The sequence below is a fragment of the Diceros bicornis genome, chromosome 36 (assembly GCF_020826845.1).
Source record: "Diceros bicornis minor isolate mBicDic1 chromosome 36, mDicBic1.mat.cur, whole genome shotgun sequence".
In the NCBI taxonomy this organism is placed as follows: Eukaryota; Metazoa; Chordata; class Mammalia; order Perissodactyla; family Rhinocerotidae; genus Diceros; species Diceros bicornis.
In genome coordinates this window covers 14,571,720-14,597,602 of record NC_080775.1, presented here as the reverse complement: position 1 = coordinate 14,597,602, position 25,883 = coordinate 14,571,720, and the positions used below count along the sequence as shown (strand labels likewise).

The following is a 25,883-nucleotide window of genomic DNA, read 5'->3' as shown; positions in this document are numbered from 1 at the left end:
GTGGGTGGGTGGATGGATGGATGAGTGGGTGGCTGGCTGGCTGGCTGGCTGGGTGGGTGGGTGGATGACTGGCTGGCTGGCTGGGTGGATGGATGTTGGAATTCCAGCGATGAGCGAATTCTAGAGAAAGATTTTACTCCTGAGACAGTCAGCTTTTCCACTCTCGCTAGACGGGTGCAACTGTCTGCTTCTCCCTTTATTTTATCCACCGTGTTTTGACAATTCATGAAAAAATGTGTCTGGGGCAAATTGAGCTCCTGAAGCAATAAACATTTAGACATACAATGTGAATTGAGTTATTGTTCTTGCTAGGGATATTCTCCGAGTTTGTTTCTCTTTTTTGGAAAGAGAATGCGTCCGCCCCATTTCCTCCCCCAGGTCTCTTGAAATGCAAGTCTCCTTTCCCCAGTAATTGTTGCGAATCCTTGACAATAGCCTCATGACTAGGTTATCTCGCAGGAACTCCCATTTCCAAAGAGTTGAGGGGAGATTAAAATTCAAGAAAATTGGACTCGATTGAGAAATACGAGCTGCACCTTCAGCCAAGTTCAGCCAAGGTAGCCTCTTTCTCCAGCTCACAGGGTAGGTGCGTGCTTCCCACGGTGGATTCGGGTGGGTTTTGCTTGTGGGGGGGGGTCCTCCGTTTCGGAATCCCTGCTCTTCCCCCCGCACGCCTCTGACTCCCCATAGCCTCTCCTGCTTGGCAGGACCTAACTTTGTGCTGAGGCGGGTGCAGCGGCGAGGGACCTGGAGGCTAGGCCAGCTCGGGGCGAGCCGGCACCCCCTGGCCTTGGAGGGGCCGCGCCGGGCCGAGCGCGCGGGGCGGGGGCGCTCATTGTTGGCCGGCTGCGGGCGCGGGCGCGGGCGCGGGCGGCGGCGCGCTCGGCCGCGCGGGACTCGCCGGAGCCTGCCGATCGCTGGACCTCGCGGCCGCGCGGCGTCCCGCGGCCCGCCTGCCCCTCGGCTGCCGCGCCGGGGCGAGCGCGCTCGCTGGGCGCCGGGGCCGCCGCGCAGGGCCGGGAGGCGGGCGGGGGCCCCGCACCATGCGGCGGGCCGGGCGCGGGCGAGGGGCGGGCCGGCGGCTGTGCGCCCTGGCGCGCGGCCAGGCTCGGCGCGAGCGGGCGATGGGCTGACGGCGGACCCGCGGGGCGGCGGCGGCGGCGGCGGCGGGGGCGCGCCGGGACCGGCGGGGCGGCTGCGGGCGCCGCGGAGGAGGCGGAGGCGCCGGGCGCGGATGCCGCCTGGTAGGCCACGGGCCTGCGCACCAGGGGCGCATGGGACGCCGGTTTCGGTGGATCCGCCCGCTGCAAAGCTGAAGTTCCTCGGCTCCCTGGCAGCGCCACCAATAAAAGGTAATGTGTCTTTGTTTCCCAGCCGCGATTGCAGGGAGGCGATGGATTCTGCAGCACTTCTGGGTCCATTTTTAAATGCTGGGCTGGTCAAAGGGACGTGACACTTCTTTTTTACTGAGGGCGTAGAGTATTTCATGTCGCCGATGTGACATTTTGCAATGCACACCCCACGTGTGGCACACACTGTACTCCCTTCTGCTACCCCCTTCCCCCCCATACACTTTCCTTTGGAACCTCAATCTCACTCTCTCTGAATTTACCCAGGGAGAAAGGGAAGGGCATTGCTGTAGGGAGACCTAGGTGCGACTTTTTTACAACCCATTTTTATGGAAGTGGCAGGGGAGGCCTGTCCTTTGGGTGCAGGAGGGGACGTTTCCCACAGGGGTGGCAGGAGGCCGGCAGCTGATCGCCGGCTGCCCGGGACTGCTGAAATGGACTACTCTGTTCCATTCCAAATGGCTGCAGCAAGTTTGATGCAGAGAGAAAGGGGGAGGAGAGGAAGAGGAGGAAACCCCCGTTAGTACGTGGTCATTTCAGAAGGACCAAACGCAGTGCCGCTGTCTTGCAGGTAGCTGCCCCGGCGTTGGTCCATATTGCGTTTAGAAAAGATTCACCAGTCCTATACTTTGAAAGCTGTGTGGTCTGCCCGTGTGTAATGAGGAACTCGGTGCCTTGTTAGCAGAGTAACTGCTCAGTAGATTTCAAGCAAATTCTGCGAAATTTCGAAGGAATGGCTGTTCTAATAATAGCTGGCGGTGGTTTCTTAATAGACACCCTCGTTCCGAATGATGCAGCCATGCCCAGTCTCCTGGAAGCATGGATGGCTGAGAAAGGCGATCCGTTGCCGCTAAAGGACTCCCTAACCCCACTATGAATGGATGATGCTCTTTCTCCCCTATGAATGGAACATCCCAATATTGGCTGCTCTTGCTGTTCTGGCTTCTTTCCGTTTGAATCCTCACAGCTTCTGATGAAAGAGAGTCTCAAAATACTAAGGCAGGCTCCTTTCTAAATCTGAGCTGTGCAGTGGTGACAGCCCATTTTGGAGTAGCCTCAGGTGTCTTTTTAGACAAGTTGACTTGATCTGTATTTACCTGAATGAGTTTTGAACAGCTTTTCATACTCCCCTTCCACCTTGGCATCTGTAGATAAGTCTCATCCTTTTCCAAAAGCGTGACTGCGAGATGTGGGAGAGCACCAGAGTTAAACTTCTGACTTCATCCAGGGAAGCCACCGCTGACCCCCTGGAAAGTACCTCAGGAGTTGGATGGCAAAAGCTATCGCTTATACTACAATAGGACTTTGCTATGCATGCATCTTTAAAATGTGTAGCAAAGTGGGGGCTCTTTTGGTGGGGCGGGGTGTGGGAGGACACATTTGTTTTGTTTCTGGTCTTTAAATTGCTTCAAGTTCATTCATTACATTTGGCCGCGTTTCTTTGGAGTCTGACTTGGGCAAGGCGGGAAGACCAAACCTGCAGATCAGCAGAAATCTGATCTTGATAAAAAAAAGTGTCACTTGTCTCTTGCAACCTAGAGTGTCAGAGGATGAGCCACTTCTGTTGGCTGAGGGATCTGTTCTGCTGCCAGTGAAATCTGGGTTTATTTAAGGCACTATAGGAATGGGGGTCCTGCCACAGATAGATTCGAATCCATTTGGTCCTGAGAGGTTAAATAGCTACAGTTAATTTAATTGGAAATAATATTTGGACATGCTTTGCAGTCAATACTATATTGTCCTGCCAGTGAATAGAATGTTTCCTCTAGATAACTTGAAATGAAGTAACTAAAACCTGATGTGCAAAGTTGTGCGGGCAGAACTAACCTTTTAGAAAAAAAACCACATTAAACTCTTCTTGTATTAAAGGGGAACAGTGTTGGTAGAAGTGAGGATCAGAAAATCCCTCCACCCTCTTTTGTTCTGAGCAAGGGTGATCTGCCACTGCTGTTACTGTGTTCTTTTTGGCACTCATCTTGAACTAATTTTAGTAATCAGACTTGTTATTTGTGGCATAGGGCCTCTTTGTAATTTGTAACATTGTTGCCAAGTCCCCTGATAGCCTGGCAGGTGGCTAGTGTCATTACGATTATCTTGTCGTTGGGGAAACTGAGACCCCTTGAGGTTCAGTGAGTCACTGATTTTGTAATCTGTGAGAACTGTGTCCCAGGTGTGTACCGTGCTCAGTTTTATCGTAATAGCAAAGTTACAGTCTGAGATCAAAGGAAAAGTGAAGAGTGAGTTCTTGCTTGGGTTCTAGAATTTGGAAAAAGGCTCTGTAGAATACTGGGTACGATAGAGTTGTAAGGGAAAGGGCTCTGGCGTCAACCGTGATGAGTTGATGAAAAAAGTGTGATCCGTTTGTGATGGGAAGGGCGGTGATGAGATGAAAGTTCAGGAAATAACCTATTGAGGGGACTGTCCGTGCTATCTTTGTCTGTTAGTTAAGTGTGGAGCGGAGTGAGACTTCCTCCAAAAAAGTTCATTACTGACTTTTCTACATGAGTATACCACTTGTGCTCGCATTATTGATGCTGATGTCTGTGCGTGTGTAAGTAAAATACTTAAAGTTCTACTCGCATGCTATATACTTGTCTGTTATAAGAGTTGCATTTAGCCTGATACATTGAAGGACTGACAGTAGGATGGGGTACTTTCAAATCTAAAGCTTTGTTCTTAGATATTTTTGCATATGTAAATACTTCTTTTACAAAAAAATAAGAAACAGGGACCAGCCCCCTGGCGGACTGGTTAAGCTGGACACACTCTGCTTCGGTGGCCCGGGTTCGTGGGTTTGGATCCAGGGTGTGGACCTGAATCACTTGTTAGCCGTGCTGTGGTGGCGACCCACCTACAAAATAGAGGAAGACTGGCACAGATGTTAGCTCAGGTCAAATCTGCCTCAAGCAAGAAGAAAGAGGAGGATTGGCAACAGATGTTAGCTTGGGGCAGATCTTCCTCAGGAAAGAAAAAAAAAGGAACAGTATAGCTTCTGGAGAATTTCCTGTTAAGTATGTTCAAATGAGCATTAGACATGATAACGGTTAAATAGCTTATGAAGTTATTTTAAACCACTCTCTACACAGTATCAGAATGTATAAGTCTGGATTCACCAATGACTTTAATACAGAACTTTTGTTTTTGGGATATCACCTGATGTGTCCATAAAGTTTGTGGCAGAAATTCTCTATTTAGGTTTATTTATTGTGAAAAATTCCAGCGTCTCAATTAGAAATGATTTCTGAGACCTCAGGAAGGTTCTGAAGCCACAGGATAAAGATCTTCCAGTGATTATTCGATCTAAATTCTAAAAACTAAATTCCTCTTGAGCTAAAGGAGGAGCAAAAGAGGAACTCCCTTAGCTTAACAGGATGAGCAGGTGCCTTGGGCCTGTATTCCCTCGTGATCTATCGTCTCAGGACACTGGTTCTCTGTTCACTCCACCTTGCCCATTTCTGCTGTCTATTGCTCTCTGAAAATGAAATTAAAGGAACATGAGAAGATATTGGATGTCTCGTAACAGTAAGAGTTGAAGTCAGAGAAAGAAGACAGTGGATCAGTCCATCAGTTGTGTAGGACACGTAGATACTTGAACTTTTCCTACAATAAGCAGAGCAAAGACTTATAGAATCTGGGAAAAGTGGCCCCCAAAAATCAAATCTTTTGGGGATGAGTCTATTTGGGGATGAGTATTTTACCTTGCGGTATTCATTCTAGCTGTAATCAGACTGAAGTACCTTGGTAGTATTTTCCATTTTTGTTTTTGTTGTTCCCAGGACATGTAATCTCAAGAGCTGGTACAGTAGCTCTTGGAACTCTGAGCTTCACAGCCACCGTTGCACACCAAGGCCTGTTGGTTTCACTACTTTCTTCTGCAAGAAGGTTTCCAACTCAGCATAAATCCAGTGTATCAAAAATTCTCTCCACAGCAGTTTCCTTTTAGTTCCCGAAATCCATGAGCTGCCACCCCTTCCTCTGTCCCATGGGATCAGCATGTCTTTCTCTTATGAGGAATAGTTTAGACACACGCTTGCATTGGAGGCAGCCACTTCCACCACTAGTAGCGTTATCCTAAAAATATCTATCATTGTGTGTCTTTTACTTTCTCAAAAGATGATCAGAGCTGTTGCTACTGTTAAGTGAATTGCATGAATGCTTATTTTGGGTGCTAATGAGTGTGTGTGTGTTTGTGTATTCAATTCTTAATTTTATTAGTAGAAATTAGGTGTTTTCCACTCAAACAGAAATAGTTTTCTCTTTGAAGATGGAAACTACTGCTAAGAATAAAGGCCGTGATTGTTGGAAGGAATATGGGGAATCTGGTTCAGTTCGGTGGCCTTATTATCACCAAATAATCAAGAAAAAACGAGCTGGTAGCCTCCATTGGAACTGGAATGAGTAAGCCCTCTGCAGATGTTCGAGCATAGCCAACTCTAATTCAGAGATGGAGCGTGTAGGGTCTAGCTTATTAGGAAGCCAGCTCTCTATCGCGGTGGTTTCTGGTTTTTTGTTTTGCCTTTTAAAATTGGAGCTCTAGCCATTCCATGATGCAATACAGGAAGAAACTAAGCGTCCCTAGTCAAGAACATAGTACATGCGCACCCTCCTCCCCAAACTCCGACTACATTCACGCGCCTTCTTGCTCTTCTCTTATTAGTGATTAGTTGCCAGTCCATGGTTACAGCATACTTTCTGTTCACTTAATGCTCACTGTATTCACACTCTGTTCACGGGGAGCTCTGATAGATCCTATTTGAGTAAGTCAGTCACTGAGCGAATCTATCATACCATACTCCAGCATTGGTATATTTAGGTGTCTTGAGAAACCAGTGGTCTAAAGTAAAATGTAACTTGCTAGTTCCTCCTGTGTCCAGCCTTTTCTTAGTCCCTACAGTGGTCTGGCCCCTCTTCTGCAGTGAGCAATATCTTGCCAACCTTAAGGCCAAAAGTCTTGGTACTAAGTAATGCGAGATACTAAACCTTTTAACAATAATTTTCACTTCATATTAGCCAAAAGCCATCTCCCAAACTTGAGACTATAACTTCACAATTTCCATCAGAATTAGTCTGTTCTTCTGGTGATAGTCGTCTTTGCAGGGTTTTGCCTTTCTTTGTCCTTGCTGCATGAGGAATGCATGAAAAAATGGCATGTAATGGGGAATTAGATTGATAATGCATGACAGCAAATGGAAAGAATCATCGGAGAGTTGCCAGGCAGTGCCATTCATAACCATAAAGCGCACAATTATGCTCTCACCACACGCCTGGGAAGAAGTGTATAGATGCGACAAACCCAAACTAGGAAACTGGGTAGCATGGAACCATCTGGAACTGGGCGATGCACCTACAAACTGAGCCCAGGAGTGCAGTGCTGGCTTCCCCATTTCTCTGCTCCCACCGGCTCCCCCCAATAAGTATCCAATATTTGTTTCTCTGTTGCTTAGAGAGAGAGCACAAAAGAAGGGAGGGTGGTGCCGAGGACCAGAACCACCAGATTGAGGCTGAGCACAATGGAGGGCAGTGTTCTGCCTTCTCAATCCTCTTTTATTGGGATGGCTGAGTGTTATGTAACAGAGTAACTACAGAGTGACTGGGAGCACAGATGTGGCCTGCAGGTCCTGGCAGGAGAGCAGAGACCTCAAATACAGCAAAGGGGCAAGAGCGGAGGTCACACTGAACGTTCAGTGCGGTCTGTGAACCAGGTACACACGAGACTTGGGGACTATCAATCAAGTCAAACGTTTCAGATGGATGGAGCTTTAGGAATGAAAAGGGGTATAGAGATCATTTTCACAAGTGAGGAGATGCTTGCAGGTGTTCGGGGACCTCTCCAGGGTCTCCTTTGCAGCACCAAGACTAGAGTCTCTACCGCCTGACAAGGATTTATATGATGTGACGTGGTATGGCAGGCAGAGTGGGGCTGTGGTGTCATCTGGCTCTGCTACCTACTAGCTTTGAGGCCTTGGGTTCTGAATTACTGAATCTCGCTGAGCCTCAGTTTTCTTATTTATAAGAAAAGTTACATTCAGTGGAGCAAATGAGATAATATCTGTGAAACCCCTAACACACAAAAAATATGGAAGACTCTTGTAGAATTAGAAATCATGTCTTTGTATCTCTTGTCCCCATTTGGCTTACTTTTGTCACTGGAGGGCCAGCAATGCCAACTGTCAGGGGTTTAGAACACATTGGGTGTAAGAAGGCCACTGGCTGTGCAAGTGGAGATGTGATTGGAAGAAATGGTGCCTCCTCACCTATAATCCTGAAATGTTTCATAAAGAGAAAGTAGCATAAGCGCACGACCGTTAGCTCTGATGTTTTATAAACGTCACCTGGCCTTCCAGAAGGGGTTCTGCATCACCCTAGCCATCCTTACCTTATTGGGAATAGAGAAGGCTTACTAAGGATGGTAGGCATCCTGCTGTATCTGGGAGTCTCCAGTGAGTCCTGGAACATTGATGTGATGAGGGTTGTTTGGGGGAGGGAAGAAGGTGAAGAAATTTGATTTTGACTTTGCCCAATGGATTCTATCACCGTACCTTTCCAAAATTCTTCAGTTTTCAAAAATGATCAGAAAGCCCTTTAGGGCTTTTATCTTGAAAAAAATTCTAGAACAGAAACAAGAATTACCGAGGTTGTGTCAATCAATGGTAAAACCATCTTTTTCTTAACAACAAAGGCAGAAATCCAATCACTGTACAAAATTCTTTGGTTACTTCCCATTCATTGCCATTAATTAAGGAGATTTTCAACTCCTATTTCCTTATTTATATTTCACCCAGGTAATTAATGCAGTGAGTTTACGGCAGAAAGAAGCCTAGAATATTGGGGGAGTTTTTTTCCATTGTACCCACCCCCTGACCACTCTGAAAATACTGGGAGAGTTTCCTTGTAGCATGAAAAATCAACATACCAATTTGCATAATATTCATAAAAATTATTTAAGCACTTAATAACCTTCTAGATGTTAAATAAAATAAATCAGAATGAGAGACGGTCTGTCTTCTGGAGGCAGATTAAACAGGCACACACAGGCAGCAAAATAAAAGCGTTAAATGTAAAACAGGCAAAGTATTTATAGAACATTATAGCCACATCTAGGACAAGGATATATTTTAAGTGAACCCTCAGGGACAGCTTATGGGCATCGTTTGCCTCCTTAGGGTGGAGGGTCTGTCATTTTATGGAGAAATTAGAAGCTGGTATCTGTTTGTGGTTCCTTCTTTCTTTATTGTGGAAAATATGGTTTCTGTAAGCCCACCACAATTTAGTTTGTCTGCCATCCTGTTCCTAAGGTTGTAGCTTAGTCAGTAGAGATTTTGTGCTATTTAGATACAGAGAGCTGTAACTTCCAACTTGGAAAGATATCCAAATACTCAGAGAATAAAATTCCAAAACACAGTCCTCTGTTTGTTATATAGCTAGATTCTTCTTTTCTTCTTGTCAATAAAACAGATCACACTCCTAGGGAAATAGCAAAACCCAACTGAAAAATTCCATCAATGTAAGTTTTATACTGTGGCTTTTGGTTTTATATTAGAAATATAAAAAAGTCGTTATGCGACTTTTTGAGCATCCTTGCTCCTTGTTTGTATGTAGGAAAGGTGGGAGTGAGGAGGCTCACATCGCTGCAGCTGTCCCTGTGGACTAAAAGGTGAGGATGCAAATAGCATAAAGCATTGCTGCACCCCTTCTCATCAGACCCCTGCTGCAAGAGGTTTGCCTGTCAGACTGGCTTTGAAATGGCTGATTCTTTGTTTGGCTACTTATCGATTTTCCCTAAATACGATTCCCCAAAGGAACCTCCCTCTGATGGTGTTCCCGAGTCAGCAAACGCTTGGCTGAGTCTCCCTTTGTTATTGCTAGTTCCACTGTGGTTTTTTGATTACTCCTGTTCCTCTTACTCCTACAGCTTAAAGGTCATCGTCCTATGATTAATGACTCACCACGTCCGCCTTGCTCTTCTCTGCTACATTGCTAGTTTTAAGCTCTCCTAGCGTTTTACAGTAAATTTCCCCAACACCTTATTCATATGTTTCCTTCCCAAATTCTTTTGGGGTGAGGTGCCCACTCATAGTTCAGGGCTTCCTCTTTCTTTCCTGAGTTATTATAAAATCATCACACCTTATCGTTTTCCACCTTCCTATCTCTCTCTCTCTCTCGCACACACAGACACAGACACGCACACACACACACATCACCTCTCCTCCCCTCTCTGCCCCTCTCCCACCTTCATTCCCTGTAGACCACAGTCCTTAACGTGGGATAAAAGGCCCATCACAACCTGGCAGCTTCTTGTTTCTTAAACTTCTTCTCTTATGTTAAGCTTCACTCACTGTCCCGGTCCACTCGGGCTGCTGTAACCGAACACCACAGAATGAGTGGCTTATAAACAACAGACATTTATTTCTCACAGTTCTGGAGGCTGGAAGTCCAAGATCAAGGTGCTGGCAGATTCAGTGTCTGGTGAGGACCTGCTTCCTGGTTTGTAAACTGGTGCCTTCTCACTGTGTGCACACATGGTGAAGGGCCAGGGGAGCTCCGTGGGGTCTCTTTTATAGGGATACTAATCCTGTTCATGAGAGCTCCAATCTGTGACCTAATCACCTCCCGAAGGCCTCACCTCCAGACACCATCACAGTGGGGGCTAGGATTTAGCATGTGGATTTTGGGGGGACACAAACATTCAGTCTGTTATACACACACACAGAGACACACACACACACACACTCCCTTGCCTTCCCCCAAGCACCTTTGACCTTTTCTGGACATCAGCCTCTTGCAAATGCTCATCCTTCAGACTGAGAGGCCCCTCCACCCCTTCTCTGCTGGGAGTCCCCTGCTCATTCTTTAATTCCAACCTCCAGTGTTACCCCCTCCTGTTCCTCCGAGCAGAGCTAGTCTTCCTCCTTTATTCTCCTAAAGCACCCTCGCCAGATGGTGGTTCCAGTTTGATCTTGTGAATTGGAAGGACCTGTTTACGTTTGTCTCTCACCCTGGCTTTCTAAGAGAAAGGGCATGTCTTGTTTATCCTTGATTCTGTAGTACTTAATATCATGCCTGGCATTTGGTAGGTGCTCAAAAATGCGTAATTATTTGTCACATAATGGTTTCTCGTTTCTTTGCTTGTTTGCACATAGCTAGAACTATTTTTTCCGGCTTAAGTCTAGTGTCCTTGGTTGGCTGTCAGTTCTCCTCTCTCTGCTTTTCAGCTTGCACTTCCCTCTCTGCATGTGTCTGTGTCAAAAGGTAAGAGTTTAAGGATGGTGCCGCACAGCTATGGTCCTTTATATGAGGCTTAGCCTTGCAAACCCCAGCTGGCAGAATGGCAGAAAGTACCTGAGCACCCCAATTCATTCATTCATTCAGTCAGTCAGTCAGTCATTCAACACAGACTGATTGGTATGCCTCTTATGTCCCAGCAGTGTGTCAGTGAACAAAACTGACAAAAAAATCTTGCCCTCAGGGAGCTTGCATTCTAAGAGGAAGAGCTAGACAATAAACTTAATAAATAAGTAAATTATATACAGTCATGCACCACATAATGACATTTCGGTCAGGGATGGACCGCATATACGATGGTGGTCCCATAAAATTAGTACCATCTAGCCTACGTGTGTAGTAGGCTGTACCATCTAGGGTTGCGTAAGTACACACTGTGATGTTCGCACGACGACGAAATCACTTAGTGACACATTTCTCAGAACGTGTCCTCATCGTTAAGTGATCCGAGACTGTGGTATGCGAGAAGGTGGTAATTGCTATAAAGAAAAATAGAGCAGAGGGTGGGAAGTATGGCAAGGTTGCTATTTTAAATACAGGAGTCGGACGAGGCATTGTGAGAAGGTGATATCTGAGCAAAGCTTTGAAGGATGTGAAGAGGTGAGCCCTGTGCGTGTCTAGGGGAGAACATTCCAAGCAGAGGGAAGAGCTCATCAAAGGCCCTGAGGCAGAAGAGTGATGTGTAGGGAACAGCAAGGAGATGAGTGTGGAAGGGCAGACCTAGTGAGGCGGACACAGAGGTGGGAGTCATGGGGAACCTTGAAGGCTTCTGCCCTGGGAGGATGAGGCCCTTGGAGAGCATGGAGCTTGGGAGCGCCCTGCTCCCACTTGGGCTGCACAGGGATGGTTAGGGTGCTGTGTGGGGACCAGACTGCAAGGTGGCCAGAGGTCACAGCAGGGTCATTGGTTGGGTGGCCACTGCAAGAATCGGGCAAGTGATGAAGTGATGATGATACAAAGTGTGCAGGGTCTGGATACTTGAAGAGAGAGCCAACAAGATTTTCTGCTGAGTTGGATGTGAGATGGAGAGAAAAGTCCAAAATTTGGGGCCTAAAGAACAGAACACAGTGATGGAAAGCTGGAGTTGACATTACGCAAGAAGGGGAAGCTGTGGGTGGAGGGGGTTTGGGGGAGAAGATAGGTCAGGAATTCTGTTTGGGACGTGCTGAATTTGAGATGTTGGATGGATATCCAAATGGAGATGTTGAGTGGGCAGTTTTATATATAGTCACATACAAGCCTGGGAAAGGGCCGGGCGGATCTACAAAGTGGGACTCAGCCATGTAGAGATGATATTTAAAGACTCCCTGGCTCGGTTCTGAATATGACAGCATCTGAGAAAAATCATAAGCACCAAACTTCAAATAAAAGGAATAGAAGATATAAAAAATGAAGTAATTCTTCCAAGTGGGAAGAACTCTGTTGAGATATGCTGCTGTGTGATTGAACTTTCCATGTCATCCTAATGGTCTGTCTCTTTTCTGAATACCTCTAACTCTCCTATTTTAAATGGATTTATTGCTATATCACTGACATACAATAAACTGCACATATTTAAAGTGTACCATTTGATAAGTTTTAGCCTGTGTCTACACCTGTGAAACCATCCCCACAATCAAAATTTGTAACTCCATCTTTTCCATCAATCATATTTACTTAGACTCTTGTGTTTAAAGCTCCATGCTAGACGCTATGAAGATATAAAATGGGGGGCCAGCCTGGTGGTGTAGCGGTTAAGTTCGCGTGTTCCGCTTCAGCTGCCCTGGGTTCGTGGGTTCGGATCCTGGGTGTGGACCTACACTCTGCTCATCAAGCCATGCTGTGGCGGTGTCCCACATACAAAATAGAGGAAGGTTGGCATGGATGTTAGCTCAGGACCAATCTTCCTCACCAAAAAAAAAAAAAAAGATATAAAATGTAGTCACTATCCCTGCCTTGTATATTTGCTCTGATTTAAAATTTTTGCTTCCCCTACACAGTTCTCTAATCAGAAACTCATTTCCAAGTCTTTTCTGAAACATGTGATGAAAATACACTCAAGTTTGGTTACCCAAGGGTTTGGAATGACACGTGTAAACCGTTCGACACCAGTGATACTGGTTCAATAAGGAAAGAGGAGACTCAGGAACCCTGCCATCTTTAATCAGTTCTGATACAGGCAAAAACACATCCGTCTTCCTTCTTTCATGGAAACAGCCCAAACAGTAGGCCCAGTTTCACCCTATTTTTCTGTGTGTAATCAACACAATAATTACCTCCCGCCGAAAGCTTGGAGAAATTGTGCTGTGTCCAATTAGAGTTTTTGATTTGACTAACAGATACACCATAACATCTTTACTTCTGTAACTGCTCACGAATAATATGCATCCTGGATATTTTTAGATCTCCCATTTCCCATGGCCATTGCGTTTTAAGGCACTGCGTTATTTGTTGTGACAGCATCTCCACTGAGAGGCTTGTGGACGTGGGGTGAAAAGGAGGGAGGAGGAAGCCCCTTTGGTTGGAATCCTCTCCCTCCACCTTTCTACCCCTCTCCACTTCCCGTTCTTTCCCAGCCTGATGCACCACCCCCCGTTTTAAGTGTTTTTGGGGAACAAGTGGATCAGCTCTGGAAACTTGCCCTGTCCGTGGCGCTGAGGCAGCAGAATCAGGAGCCCCAGGAGCAGGTCTCCAGGAGGCATTGGGGGTGGTTCACAGGGCAGCCGGCCAGGCCAGTGTTGAAACCTCCGACAAGATGAATGGAAGCAGGGAGCTGCCAGCGCAGCCCGTGCAAGTGCAAGAAGTCCCTGCCAGCGACGCTCCAGCGGAATCCTGTCCAGAGAACTCGGTTATGTAAACATCCAGCCCAGACTGACTGCCCCATACAGATGTCGGAGGTGTCTGTAAAAACTTCCCTTACTGTAAGCTCTGCAGGTTTCCAAGCTCTCCCTGCAGCTTTGTGTTGGGGCATTGGGAAGGGGAGGGGTGAGGGCTTACTGCTGCCTCCTGGAGCTGGGACCACCCTGCGGGACGAGCGGCTTTCCAGATGGAGGGCATCTGTGTCCCTCCGATCTGCTCTGCTGTGATGCCACTGGAAATTGGATCTGATTTAAGCATGAGTCTCAGGAGGGTTGGCTGTTGGGCTGGAGTGCTTCCTTCCAAACCTGGAGGATATGGCATCTGAGTACCTTGGCCCCTGGACTCGGGCACATAGGACATGAGTGGCTGTGTTGTATCCCGTGCAGGTTCTGTGAAAGCAGGTGGCCTGGTGAGCCATATACCCCTTTCCTAGGTGGCCGTTCTCTCACTGTGTTTCAAGAACCACCAAAGACCTAAGGATGGAATTCCAATAGCTTGCAGATGGTATATAATACTCTAAGGATGGAATTCCAATAACTTGCAGATGGTATATAATACTATTTTCTGGCCCACACATCTCCAGGGGTAATGAAGAGTAGGACTATAGTAATACACAAGAGGATTGTTTATGGGAAGGCAAAGTCATTCCTAAACTTTCTTATCTATGTGGCAAGACTCTCCAGCTACCGCACATGGCAGATTGATGTCAATTCTGCTCATTCGATGTGTTCTCATGTGGATAATACAAACTACAAAGAATGCATATGTTCCTCAGCTTGGGTTTGGGGGTATGTTTCTGCAGAATAGGCAAATTAAAACATATCTCACTGAATGCAAATTAAGTTGTATAGGACCTATATTTCATAATTGCCCTTGAAATGATATATAAGGATATATGTTATTTAAATATATATTTATTAATTCATGTAAAAATATTGATCAAGTGCCTATTATGACAGTCACTTTATTCTATTTCAGTTACACATATATATCATTTTAATGTCAGTAAAATATTTACAATAAAAATGTGATATCTTACTATGTAAGACTCAGAGTTGCAAATAGTGCTGTCTCGTCCCACTGGTCAAAACATAAGCAAAAATTTAAAAATTTAAATTTAAAATGACAAATTGAATTAGATATTGGAGCAAAATAGGCAAATTCGTGTTACCAAGAAAATGTCATTGAGGTTCTTGGTTATCAAATATATGAATACCAAAGCAGCAGTAGACACATGGTAACGCAGCATCACATTTCAAGTAGAGGACATTTGATTGCACATTGATACAGCGCAAATTGGTAGGGAAAAAAAAACTAGAAAAATGTGTTTGTGCCTGCCGGTTTGTATTTCAATTTTTTAAAGTCGGCTGAAGCAGTAAGTGGATGTGGTGAATTTGTTTCATCAAACACATCTAATATTGTAACAGGAAGCGTTATGAGTAAACACATGAGTGTTAGAATGAGTGTGTTTTCTTGGAATTCTCATCTATAGATGTGCACATATATCTCTGGCTTATACCTTAGAGTGTATCTGTCCCCCCTCCCTGGAGTTCAGTAATCCTTTCTACAACATCCCTGGCTGGTGCTCTTCTGGCCTCTTCCTGATCACTTGCAGTGATGATGGGAACCTCTTTGGCTTTGAACATGATGCTTGTTGCTTGAAAGTTCTCCCTTCTGTTAAATTCGGATGCGTCTTCTGGAACTTCCACTGATTGATTGTATTTCTGCCCATCAAAGCGAAGTCCTTCTCCCTTCTCATTAAATTATCAAATTTAATCGACAAATTTAAATCATCAGGTTAGCATGTCCCCACATCCAGGCATGCCCAGGACAGTCCAGTTTAGACCCGTTATCTCTGTGCAATCAATAATAGCCTCCCTTTTCACTCCCAAGTGTCTTGGCATGGACAGTAGATTACAGGTCACCCTAGCACTGGAGCCTTTGCTGTTTAGGCTAAGCGTGCAGTTTTTCCATCAGTCCTGAGAAGACATGGTTTCCAGATCTTTACCCAGTCTGACTACTCTTCTTTGGCCTTGGTCCAGTTTCTTTCATTTCGTACATAAAATATGGTGCCCAGAATTGAACACAGATTTCCAGAAATGGTTTAACCATAGTGGAATGTAGGAGGCCTCTTAATTCCATTATTCCATTATCTAGTATATAACCTAAGAATAGGACCTCAAACTATAAACGGTATGATCCCAACTTGTACATTTTGAAGCTACCATTTAAACCTCTTCATCATCCGTAAATTTGATAAGCACTTGCTGTGTCTGATTACAAATATTTGGGGGTAATACAGATATGGAGAAAGACAGCTTATATTTAGTGTCTCTTGACTGTTTTCCAAATGTTTGCATATCTTCTTAGGCACCGAGCCTCAACACCTGCAGTTAGAACCCTCTTTCCAGTCTCCCCTCATGTCTGCATCAGTTAGGATTAATTGATTTGAAAACAATGTTCAATGGCTCCTTACTGTTTCACCGGTGACTTAGCCATCCTCAGACCATTGGATATATGGTTGTTCCTCCTTGTTATTGTAAGTAGGGTTCTCCAGCTGTGTTTCTCAATGCTCCTCACCTACCTGCCACTCTGTGCTCCAGCTCTGCTGCACTGCTGATGTTTCCTGAACATGCCATGTTCTCTCCCCTTCCAGGCCTTCTTACATCAAGTTGCCTCTGCCGGATGTCCTGTTCTTCAGATATCACTTCCTCACCTGAGTATTGACCAATCTCCTGGTATGAGTTAGGTTCCTCCCCAGTGTCCACCCCATAGCATCTTATACACACCCTGTTGTTATATGGATTACACTGTAATTGCCTGTTAATGTGGGTATTTCTTCTGCTGGACATAGAAGCTCCTTAAGTATAGGAACAAAATCAAGTTCATTGGGATACATCTAATAAGATGCCTGGCCCGTGATAAATGCACCATAAACACTGGCTGAATGAACGCACGCTATGGTGGCCATTATTCCATATAATGCTTTAACCCCATTCCTCTTCTTTCATTAGGATAGATTATGGATCACTCTCTAGATTACTAGAGAGATAGATCTCTTCTCTGGAAGAGAAATTACAGAGACAAAGGATATGAACTTCTTAGCCATTTGCATTTTCGTTTTGTTTATTTCCCGTAGGGTATTAGTGTCTTCTAATTAATTTGTAATTATCTACTAATTAAAATCATTTTAACATATTAACCCTTCATTACAGTTATCATCTTCCCCCCAAATTTGCATTTGCTTTTTCTTTTTGCTTATGGTGCTTTGTGGAGTAGAATTACTTTTTTTTTTTTAAGCATTATTTTTAATGTAGTCAAATCTATACATTTTTCCCTTTGGGCTCACCTACTGCTTTTATGCTTAGCAAGGCCTAATAAATAGTTACTGATTTATTTTTAATATTTAACTTTATGAAGCATCTGGAATTTATTTTGGGGAAAGAGGTGCAGTTGGTTTATCTTCTTTCATGAGTTAGCCCTACCGTTTCCCTTCTTCGTTGAGGAGTTGGAAACAAAACAGGAACTGAGTGGTTCCGAGGTTCATCTTTTAACAAAAAGCCATTGGCACCAAACGATGAAAACAGTCCTTTCCTTACTCTTCTTGCTTGGAAGTACCTTTAAAGGCTCTTTCATTGTCTTTAGACTTTCCTTGTTTTAAATCTCAGCTTTGGCTTTCTACCTCTGTCTCTGAAAGTTTGTGACACTCCCTCATCTGTGGCCATAGCCTGTATAATGCACGCTCCCCCTGACACGCTGGGTGTGTTAGACTCACATCTAGTCTCCTCTGGGAGTTCTCTGTGCAGATACTCCGTGTTCTTTGGATGTCTCAATCTCTACTTTCTCATTCAATTTTATTTTTATTGTGTTATCAAACTTTTACTTTTATAGTCTCCATCTCATACAAACAATATCATTTTAGATCCATAGAGTCAACTTTATCTTTTTTCTGGACTTTTAAAAACTGTTTTTGGACCAGCCCCGTGGCCTAGTGGTTAAGTTCGGCATGCTCTGCTTTGGTGGCCTGGGTTCAGTTCCCGGGCACAGACCTACACCACCAGTCTGTCAGTGGCCATGCTGTGGTGGTGGCTCACAAATAAAAAGAGAAAGATTGGCACAGATGTTAGCTCAGGGCGAATATTCCTCAGCAAAAAAAACACAACTGTTTTCTTTGAGTCTGGGATCCGCATCTGACTCCCCATTTGTCCTCCTCTTCTACTATAAAAATTCCAAGTACAGTCATTAAAACAAAAGAAAAGGGCTGGCCCCGTGGCTTAGCGGTTAAGTGCTCACGCTCGGATACTGGTGGCCCAGGTTCAGATCCCGGGCGCACACCAACACACTGCTTCTCCACATGCTGAGGCCGTGTTCCACACACAGCAACTAGAAGGATGTGCAACTATGACATACAACTATCTACTGGGGCTTTGAGGGGAAAAAAAAAAAATTTAAAAACAAAACAAAAGAAAGGGTAGATATTCTCCTTTTCTTTGGAAAAAGCATCTTCGTTCCACCCAAAAAACTCTGACATTAAGATACTGAAGCCAAAGCTCCTTGTGACAAAGAGCAGGTGTTACTTTCTTTGGTCTTTCTCACTCTAAGGAAAACAGTGGGATGTTGGATAGGTATGTAGGTTCTTGTTGCTTCTTTGCATGGTCTTTTTTTTTCAGGATTTATACCTCACTCAGCCACCTTTGAAAGATGTCTGCCTGGACACGTGCGCTGTGAACAGTGTGTGTGTTAAGAACAACACCGTGAACCTGCCGAGAGAAACAGGCACAAGAGGCCCTCATCTCCTCCATTCACGCTGCAGACTGCGGTCTGGCGGTTCTTGTTGTCCACGCCAATACTGCCACACATGTCATAACTAACATTCCTGAACCTCGTTTCTTAGGCCAAGTTGGGGGTTCCTTACATCAGCTCTCTGTTGATGATTGCCGGCTGGCACGAGATGACTCTGGGAGCCGCTGCTGCTGGGGACAAGCACTGGGCCTCCAGGCACCCTGTCTGCGTGAAGTGCCCCCTCTGCACATGACCAGGGACTTGCAGGGCTCAGCGCAAGGGACAGCCACCCAGATGTACCCTGTCCAGACGAGCCTTCTTACCCGCTCTCACAGTAGCAGAGAAGCCGGTGTGAGTGGACACAAACCTGCAGCCCCACCCAGGCCATCTGTAGGGGTGTGTGTGTGTGTGTGTGTGTGGGCGGGGAGGGGACACTCTTGCCTTTCTGCCACTCCTGCTCAGAGTAGCCTCGCATTCCCTGAGTGGAGACTTCTGAAGGTAATATTGGTTGAGAACCTACTTCGTCCCAAGCAGAGTTCCATGCTCTTTACCTGCATTAACTTAGTCGTTCCTCACAGCGCCCCCTCCAGGTTGGCACATGATGGTCTCCATGTCCTAGACTAGGGAATGAGGCATAAGTTGGCGCAGTGACTTGTGGAGGGGCGCACACCCAGCTCGCCCATGGTGAAGCTGGGGTAAGACAAACCCGGGCACGAGGACCCCAGGCCCTCCTCCCATCCTCTGTCAGCCACAGCGGGGTGGCCTGGGGAGAAGAGCTGGGAAGACACGGTGCCTGGCATCATGCCTGGAATGGCTGCCAGGTGGGGTGGGAAGATCCCCCCAGGGCAAGGAGAAAGTGCGTGCGTCCACAAAGCTGAGTCTGGAAGAATGAGCACAAGTGAGTGTCCATCTTTCCCTCAGGCCAGTGACCTCTAAGAAGTGGGCCGTGCTTCTTTTGGTCACCGCTGTGTCTCCAGCACCTGGCTCAGTGCGTGGCATTGAGTAGGCATGCAGCGATGGTCCTTTAAGTACAGGAGTGAAGAACAAGTGCTTCCAGGCGGAGGAGACAGCCTGGGCCAGGCCCTGAGGCAAGGGAGAGGGTGGCCCTCAGAGCAACAAAATTGAGGCGTCCAGGGGGCTGAGTCTTGGGACTGGGGGACCGGCGGAGGGAGAGCATTTGAGAAAACCGGATCTAGTGAGGTGAGGACAGATGTCAGAGGGCTTGTTATCCAGCATTCAGATACTCATCCTTCACGGAGGGCAGCAGCAGTGCGTGATGAAGGAGAGATGTTGTTTTACAGCCACATCAGGCATCTCCTGCTCAGGCCTTTATTCCCTGAGGCCTTCTGTCCAGATCTGCTCGGATTCTGCTCTCTGCACATTCCCACCTTCTGTCTCCAGTCAGCCTCTATTTAGACAACCCAGGAGCCCCCTCTGATCGAAATTCCCTCCCCTATAAGGAGTAGGCTCTCTTCCCTTCTCCAACCCCTCTCCAAACAATAATAATAACGGTAAGACAATCCAGTGTCAAGTAGGATTAAGTCTCCATGTATCTTCAGAGATTCCAGTTGCTCCAATTACAGAACAAAAGATGTCTGGAATCCTAGGCCTGAGTAGAAAGCAAAAGCTTGCAGATGAGTTATGAATGAAGTAAATAAGTGTTAATAAGTGTATTTAATAATATACTTGAAATGCAGGTAGACAAAATCCTGTCTGCAGGAGATACTCAAGCAGCGGCAGAACCTAAGTGTGACAATCAAGTCACTGTTCTTTAGGCGTCCAGCTAGTTCGAATGTAATGCAGAAAGTACAGTGTAACGCTGCCACCTTCGGAGGCACTTAACTGAAGTGAGCTGACTGCTCTGGGCGCACCAAGTCGGTGTCTGTGGTACGTAATATAACTCCAGAGCCCATGCGTTCGGATCTCCCAGTGTGCTTTCCTCCTGACCATTTAGTCAGAGGGCTGGCTCTCAGAGAGAGGACAGCGATTGTCTGTCCTGCTCTGGCCCTGGGTTGAAATGCACCAACTGGACCTTGACCTTCCATATCTGAGATGCACCTGTCCGACCTCCATATCAATAGCATGTCCTCAAGTTGCAGTGTCTTGTTGGGAGGTGAAAACAGTACCCCTCCTTCCCCACATCCCACAGCTTAGCTTTGGCTCTGGGTTCCTCTTGGCTGGGATCGCACGAGACCATTGGTGGAGCTTCCTGGCTGTCCTTACCTCTTACCCGTCTGGGTCCATTCCTCATCTCCTAAACTTTAGGCCCAGAGACTGATTGTCACTGTTTTCTGACCCTCTGCCCTGCAGTGCCGTCTGGAGAGGATTGAAATGGATTGTCTTACAGGACCTGTGGCTCGATCGCACACAGCAGTGGTCTTAGGGCGGTAGAGTCAGGGGCCAAAACTCCACCCCACACACAGCAGCCCTATGCTGTCCCCGTACCCTGGGTGTACCCAAGACACCACGACTTCTCTTCCTGCATTACTAGAGAAAACCCCATTTCCTTTTGCTGAAGGCAGAGAGAGAGAGAGAGAGATCTGAGCAGCAGCAGCACTAAAATGTGTTTCCCAACAATCCCGCAGTAAAACGCTGGCCCTACGTATGACCCTAGCAAATGCAGACTTGCAGAGGGCTGAGCCTCGAGGAATGCAAGGCTATTTCAATTTTTGTATTACATTGCATTGCCATGTGAATTTGTTTCTAATAGGGTCACTCACTTAATCACTTTCATCTGAGTTTTATAAGTTACAACTGTATTTAGCAGCCAGGAGCCTCAAGGACATGCCTGTGTGTGTCCTTTTAAATCCAGGAGACTCCTGGTAAGGACAGAGGTGAAATAGTTTGCCAGAGGTCATGGAACAAGTAAGGACAAGGTCATTCTCCCTGAATCAGACTCTTATATCACCTTTCCTTCCATTATCATCTTATTTTAATATGATGTCGCTTGAAGGCAAAAAGGGTAAGCTTGAGATAAATCAGACAGACGGAAAAACTATAATAAAAATAGACAATATACCTTTAACCTTTAGGGGTTATGAGCATCATGCCCTGTTATTATATTATAATATATTACATTATAATAACTGTTGTTATATCTATTTCCATGGCAGTGAATGGATGCATATTTTTAACAAATTTTAATTTGCCTGAAGTCCTTTCTATCTGCATTTTTACTGTGGGGTTGAGTTTCTTGAGGCCACCTGACTGTCACATTCATTCATCTCCTGGGTGTGGCAGCTTTATGATTATGGAGATTTTATGATCTGGCGACTTTTTGGTACCGAGATGGGTCGTTGAGCCTTCATTTGTCTGAAGAGGAAACTGAAGTGGAGAATGGGATGTGACACGTTGAGGTGACCCGGAGAGCAGAAGCTCCAACAATGAGTTGCACTGGGAAGTTGTAGTCATGTCTCTGGAATTTCCTTCTGAGCCACAAGATGGCCTGGGTCAAAGGGCGGATTGCGAGGTGCTGCTGTAATATATCCGGCATCCTTCAGATGTTCCGTGGTTTAACGGACCATGCTTCATGAGGACGTGCTGTAAGACTTTGGTCTCCGTATTTGGGCCTGGCTGGGACGTTTTTGAAATGAGAATTTTCTATTTGATGATAAAGTTTCAAAGGATAGGATTTCAGGTTGTTTGGAGGAGTCTTGATGATTTTCCTAAATAAAGCATGTTTTGGAAATGTTAATTCTTCACTTTATACCATTCTAGTGAGTCTTTAATATTTCTTATTTTATTGTCTCATAAAGTTGTCATCTCTAGAATGAATATGAGTCACAACTTGGTAACTTACTGTGCACAGAAATGTAAACAAGTAGGCATGCGGTAACTAGGTTAAATGTTTTTGCAGCCTGTGAACGTTACTCTAAGAGCTCTCCTCCCCATGGCTGTCCCCACCCTCACCCCAGCCCTCGGTGTCTTAGGGATAACAGTTTCAGTGTAAATATAGCCTCAGGAAATATAATGGTAACATATGTTAATGGAATATTTTTTAGTTTTTATATACTATGTATTTTTTCTAAGTTCAGGACCTGTTACCCCGTAGTCATTTGCACAACTGCATTATTTTCCATCAAAATATTATAAACAGTGGAACTAGGGTTATTTCTTCAGAGTGCTTCCTCCACATGTCTACACCATAGTATATAAAATATTTGGCAAGGGGATGGGGCCAGCCCGGTGGCATCGTGATTAAGTTCGAGCGTTCTGCTCCCTGGCCTGGGGTTTGCTGGTTCGGATCCTGGGCGTGGACCTACTCACCGCTCTTCAAGCTGTGCTAAGGCGGCATCCCACATAGAAGAGCTACAACTCTACAACTATGATATACGACTATGTACTGGGGCTTTGGGGAGAAAAAAGAAAAAGAGGAAGATTGGCAACAGTTGTTAGCGCAGGGCCAATCTTCCTCCAAAAAAAAAAGAAGAAATGCATTAAAAAAAAAATATTTGGCAAGGGGCAAGAAAAAGGGGAGAGAGATCTTCCGAGAAGTGGCTCACAGAGAGAGAGGGAGACCTGATACATAGAGAAAAAGGACATAATGAGAAGCAAATAGGGTTTACTTAGTTTTGAATTGAAAATATTCTTAATAAAATGTATTTTCACATGCTGAACTTGGTCCCCTGTACCTCTCCATGTAAAGCACCCCAAAATCACCATTTGGGGGAGTTTGACATTGCTAGTTAATTAGTTATTGTTTGTTTTTTAGTAATGCTCTGAAGAGGGGAGTCCTCTGCCACATTTGGATAGTCGTCCCTTCCACCATCAGGAATATATATCAGGCTATTGTCGATGAATGCCCTGAAACCCAGATATTTATAATTCCTCCCTTTCAGATTCTGTGCTCCCTAAATTGCTTCTGGTCATAACTGGCTTCCCATAAATTCTGCCTGCAGGGAGAGAATGTGTCAGACCTTCAGTCTTCAGATTTTTGACCCATGTGACAATTATAATTCTCATTTGTAAATTAATTGATTTGACTTGATATGTTAAAACCATAGGCAATCTAAAACGAATTTGCTGAGAAAGAAGCTTCTCGGCTTCATTTCCTGTGGCTGACCTCAAACACGGTCATTCATTTTTCCAGATAAAGTTTCTTTTTTATATTTTTTTTAACTGAAAAAGAAAGAAACAACACGTTATGTACTATTTGGGTGGGGGGAGGGAGAACCACCCTTTAGACTGCCCTACCACATCAGCTGTTTTATTTTTGTCTCCTGATTCCTGTCCATCTGCATGACAATTTGATTGGCTGCTTTTATAGGACACGTGCCATTTCGTATTCTGCTATGCTTGTGTAAGCTAGTATCATAAATGCATTTCCATGTTTATGCATAGTCTTCATGATTCAGTGTGTGTCTTAACAGCAAAGTTGGATAAATGAGATGGACACCTCACTTTCAAAATACCACTTTTCTGTATATCCGTTAGAATCAAAGTGCACTTGGCAGGCCTCTGCTTGGTGTAAATTTGTATTGCAGCAAGACGATTTACGTTGGAGTGGTAGCCAGCTGACATCTACGAGAAGCCTTGTTCTCCAAAAGGATTTCCTTTGTGGGTGATGCCAGCACTCCAATTGTGCCTGAGCAGCTGAAAATGAAAACAAGGAAAGCAGTATTATTTTACAATTGTTAGTATTCAAAAGAAAATTTCGGTATGCCTGGCAATCCAGACAAAGCTACAGATGTTCACTCTTTCTCTGCACACACCCAGAATGGTAAACCTTTTCTGAACTGATGATGAGAACAGGATACTCCAATCTTCCTTCAATCTGGGACAACAAATAGGTCGTCTCCCCTTTGTGCAAAAAGCCACCGCAGTGCTGTCAAAAGAAAGTCGTACTTTCAAAAACGTGATGATTCCAAGTTGAGTTTCTGTTGGGACTCACTTCTCTGTGCTGACTTTTCTCAGCCACATTTTGCCTTCCAAAGGGGAGGCAGCTTATAAATTCCCTATTAAAATAGGGAGTGTGCTTATAAATTCCCCAGGACTTAGCACTGAGCTTCTGTTGAAGAGAAGAATGCAGTGGAAGACCTTGGGTAGATCTTAACATCTCAATGCTTAGTGACTTCCTTAAATTGCTGAGTGGATAAGGTGAGATTAATGTGATGAAAATCTTATGTTTCAGAGGCAAATAAGAACCTCAGGGTAAACTTTTAGTTATGGGAATGAACTCAATGTTATGTCACACTTTGCATGCTTTGAAATATTTTGAGAAAATGATATACTGCCTCTTCTATTTACTGTGATTAAAACGTTGAGATGGTAATGTCTTTCAGATACCAATTTTCCTTTGTTTTTAGAAAATTTATTAGAATGTGAATAAGTAACTCAAAGACACGTTTATATCCTTAACCTCTTACAATAAAACGAAACTCAAAACTTGGTGTTTTAAATATGCAGCATTTTAAAAAATTAAATGAGTTTAAATTAAATAAGTTTTTAAATATGCAGCAGGAGAAGCAGAATTTCTTTCTTAAAATTCTCCCCTGTCCCTACCCTTCAGAGAATTTTCTCAAACCTGTAATAAGTGTTTTCAAAGGAATTTGAGAATAATATGCTAGATGGTTGTAGTACTTTCCTTCCTAGAATTTCTACTCTTATGTTCTTTCTGATAAGAACTGAATTGCTGAATGTCTAAAATTTTATCCCAAGTACCTACCTGTGCAATTGCTGTCAACTGCCTTGTCGAAACTTGAACATTTTTGTGTACTTTTGTTGTGATGAAATAATCGTTTATACATTGTGGTATGGCAGCACGAATTTTAGTCTAATTTAAATTACAGTAGTTTTCCTTGAACTTGAGGGAGTGAAGCTGATGGATTTTTTTCCCCAGCAAAGCCATTCATTTACTTTGTAAAAGTTTTTTTCTTTCTTTTTTTATTGAGATATAATTGACTGATAACATTACATTAGTTTCAGGTGTACAACATCATGATTCGATATTTGTATATTTTGCGAATTGGTAACCACAATAAATCTAGTTAACATCCATCACCGCACATAGTTACAAACATTTTTTCTTATGATGAGAACTTAAAGATATACAATTCTCAGATATACAATTTCGGATATACAATTCAGTATTATTTACTATAGTCACCATGCCGTACGTTACTTCCCCAGGACTTATTTATCTTATACTGGAAGTTTGTACCTTTTGACTCCATTCACCCATTTTGCCCACCCCTCACCACCCCACCTCTGGCAACCACCAGCTTGTTCCCTGTATCTATGAATTTGGGTTTTTTTTGGTTTGTTTTTTTTGGTTTATAGGTTCCACATGTAAGTGAGTGACGATATGTGTCTTTCTGTAACTTATTCCACTTAGCATAATGCCCTCAAGGTTCATCCATGTTGTTGCAAATGGCAAGATTTCATTCTTTTTTATGGCTGAATAATATTCCATTTTATATATATATATATATATATATATATACACCACATATTCTTTATCCATTTATACATCATTGGACACTTATGCTGCTTCCATGTCTTACCTATTATAAATACTGCTGCAGTGAACATGGGGATACCTATATCTTTTTGGGTTAGTGTTTTCATCTTGTTTGGATAAATACCCAGCAGTGGAATAGCTGGATCATATGGTAGTTCTATTTTTAATTTTTT

General features: G+C 44.5%; 1 protein-coding gene across 2 annotated transcripts in view; it reads left to right on the top strand.

Annotated features, from left to right (window-relative positions):
- Positions 1 to 460: 460 nt before the first annotated feature.
- Positions 461 to 25,883, top strand: part of FRMD4A (FERM domain containing 4A) — a 216,649-nt gene continuing 191,226 nt past the window's right edge. The window contains exon 1 of one of the 2 annotated variants that reach the window (XM_058532438.1): positions 461 to 582. The gene's annotated coding sequence lies outside the window, so the exon portion shown is untranslated. Of the gene's footprint in view, positions 583 to 1,184; positions 1,353 to 25,883 lie in introns of those variants that run through there. The other variant, XM_058532437.1, reaches the window with a different exon arrangement.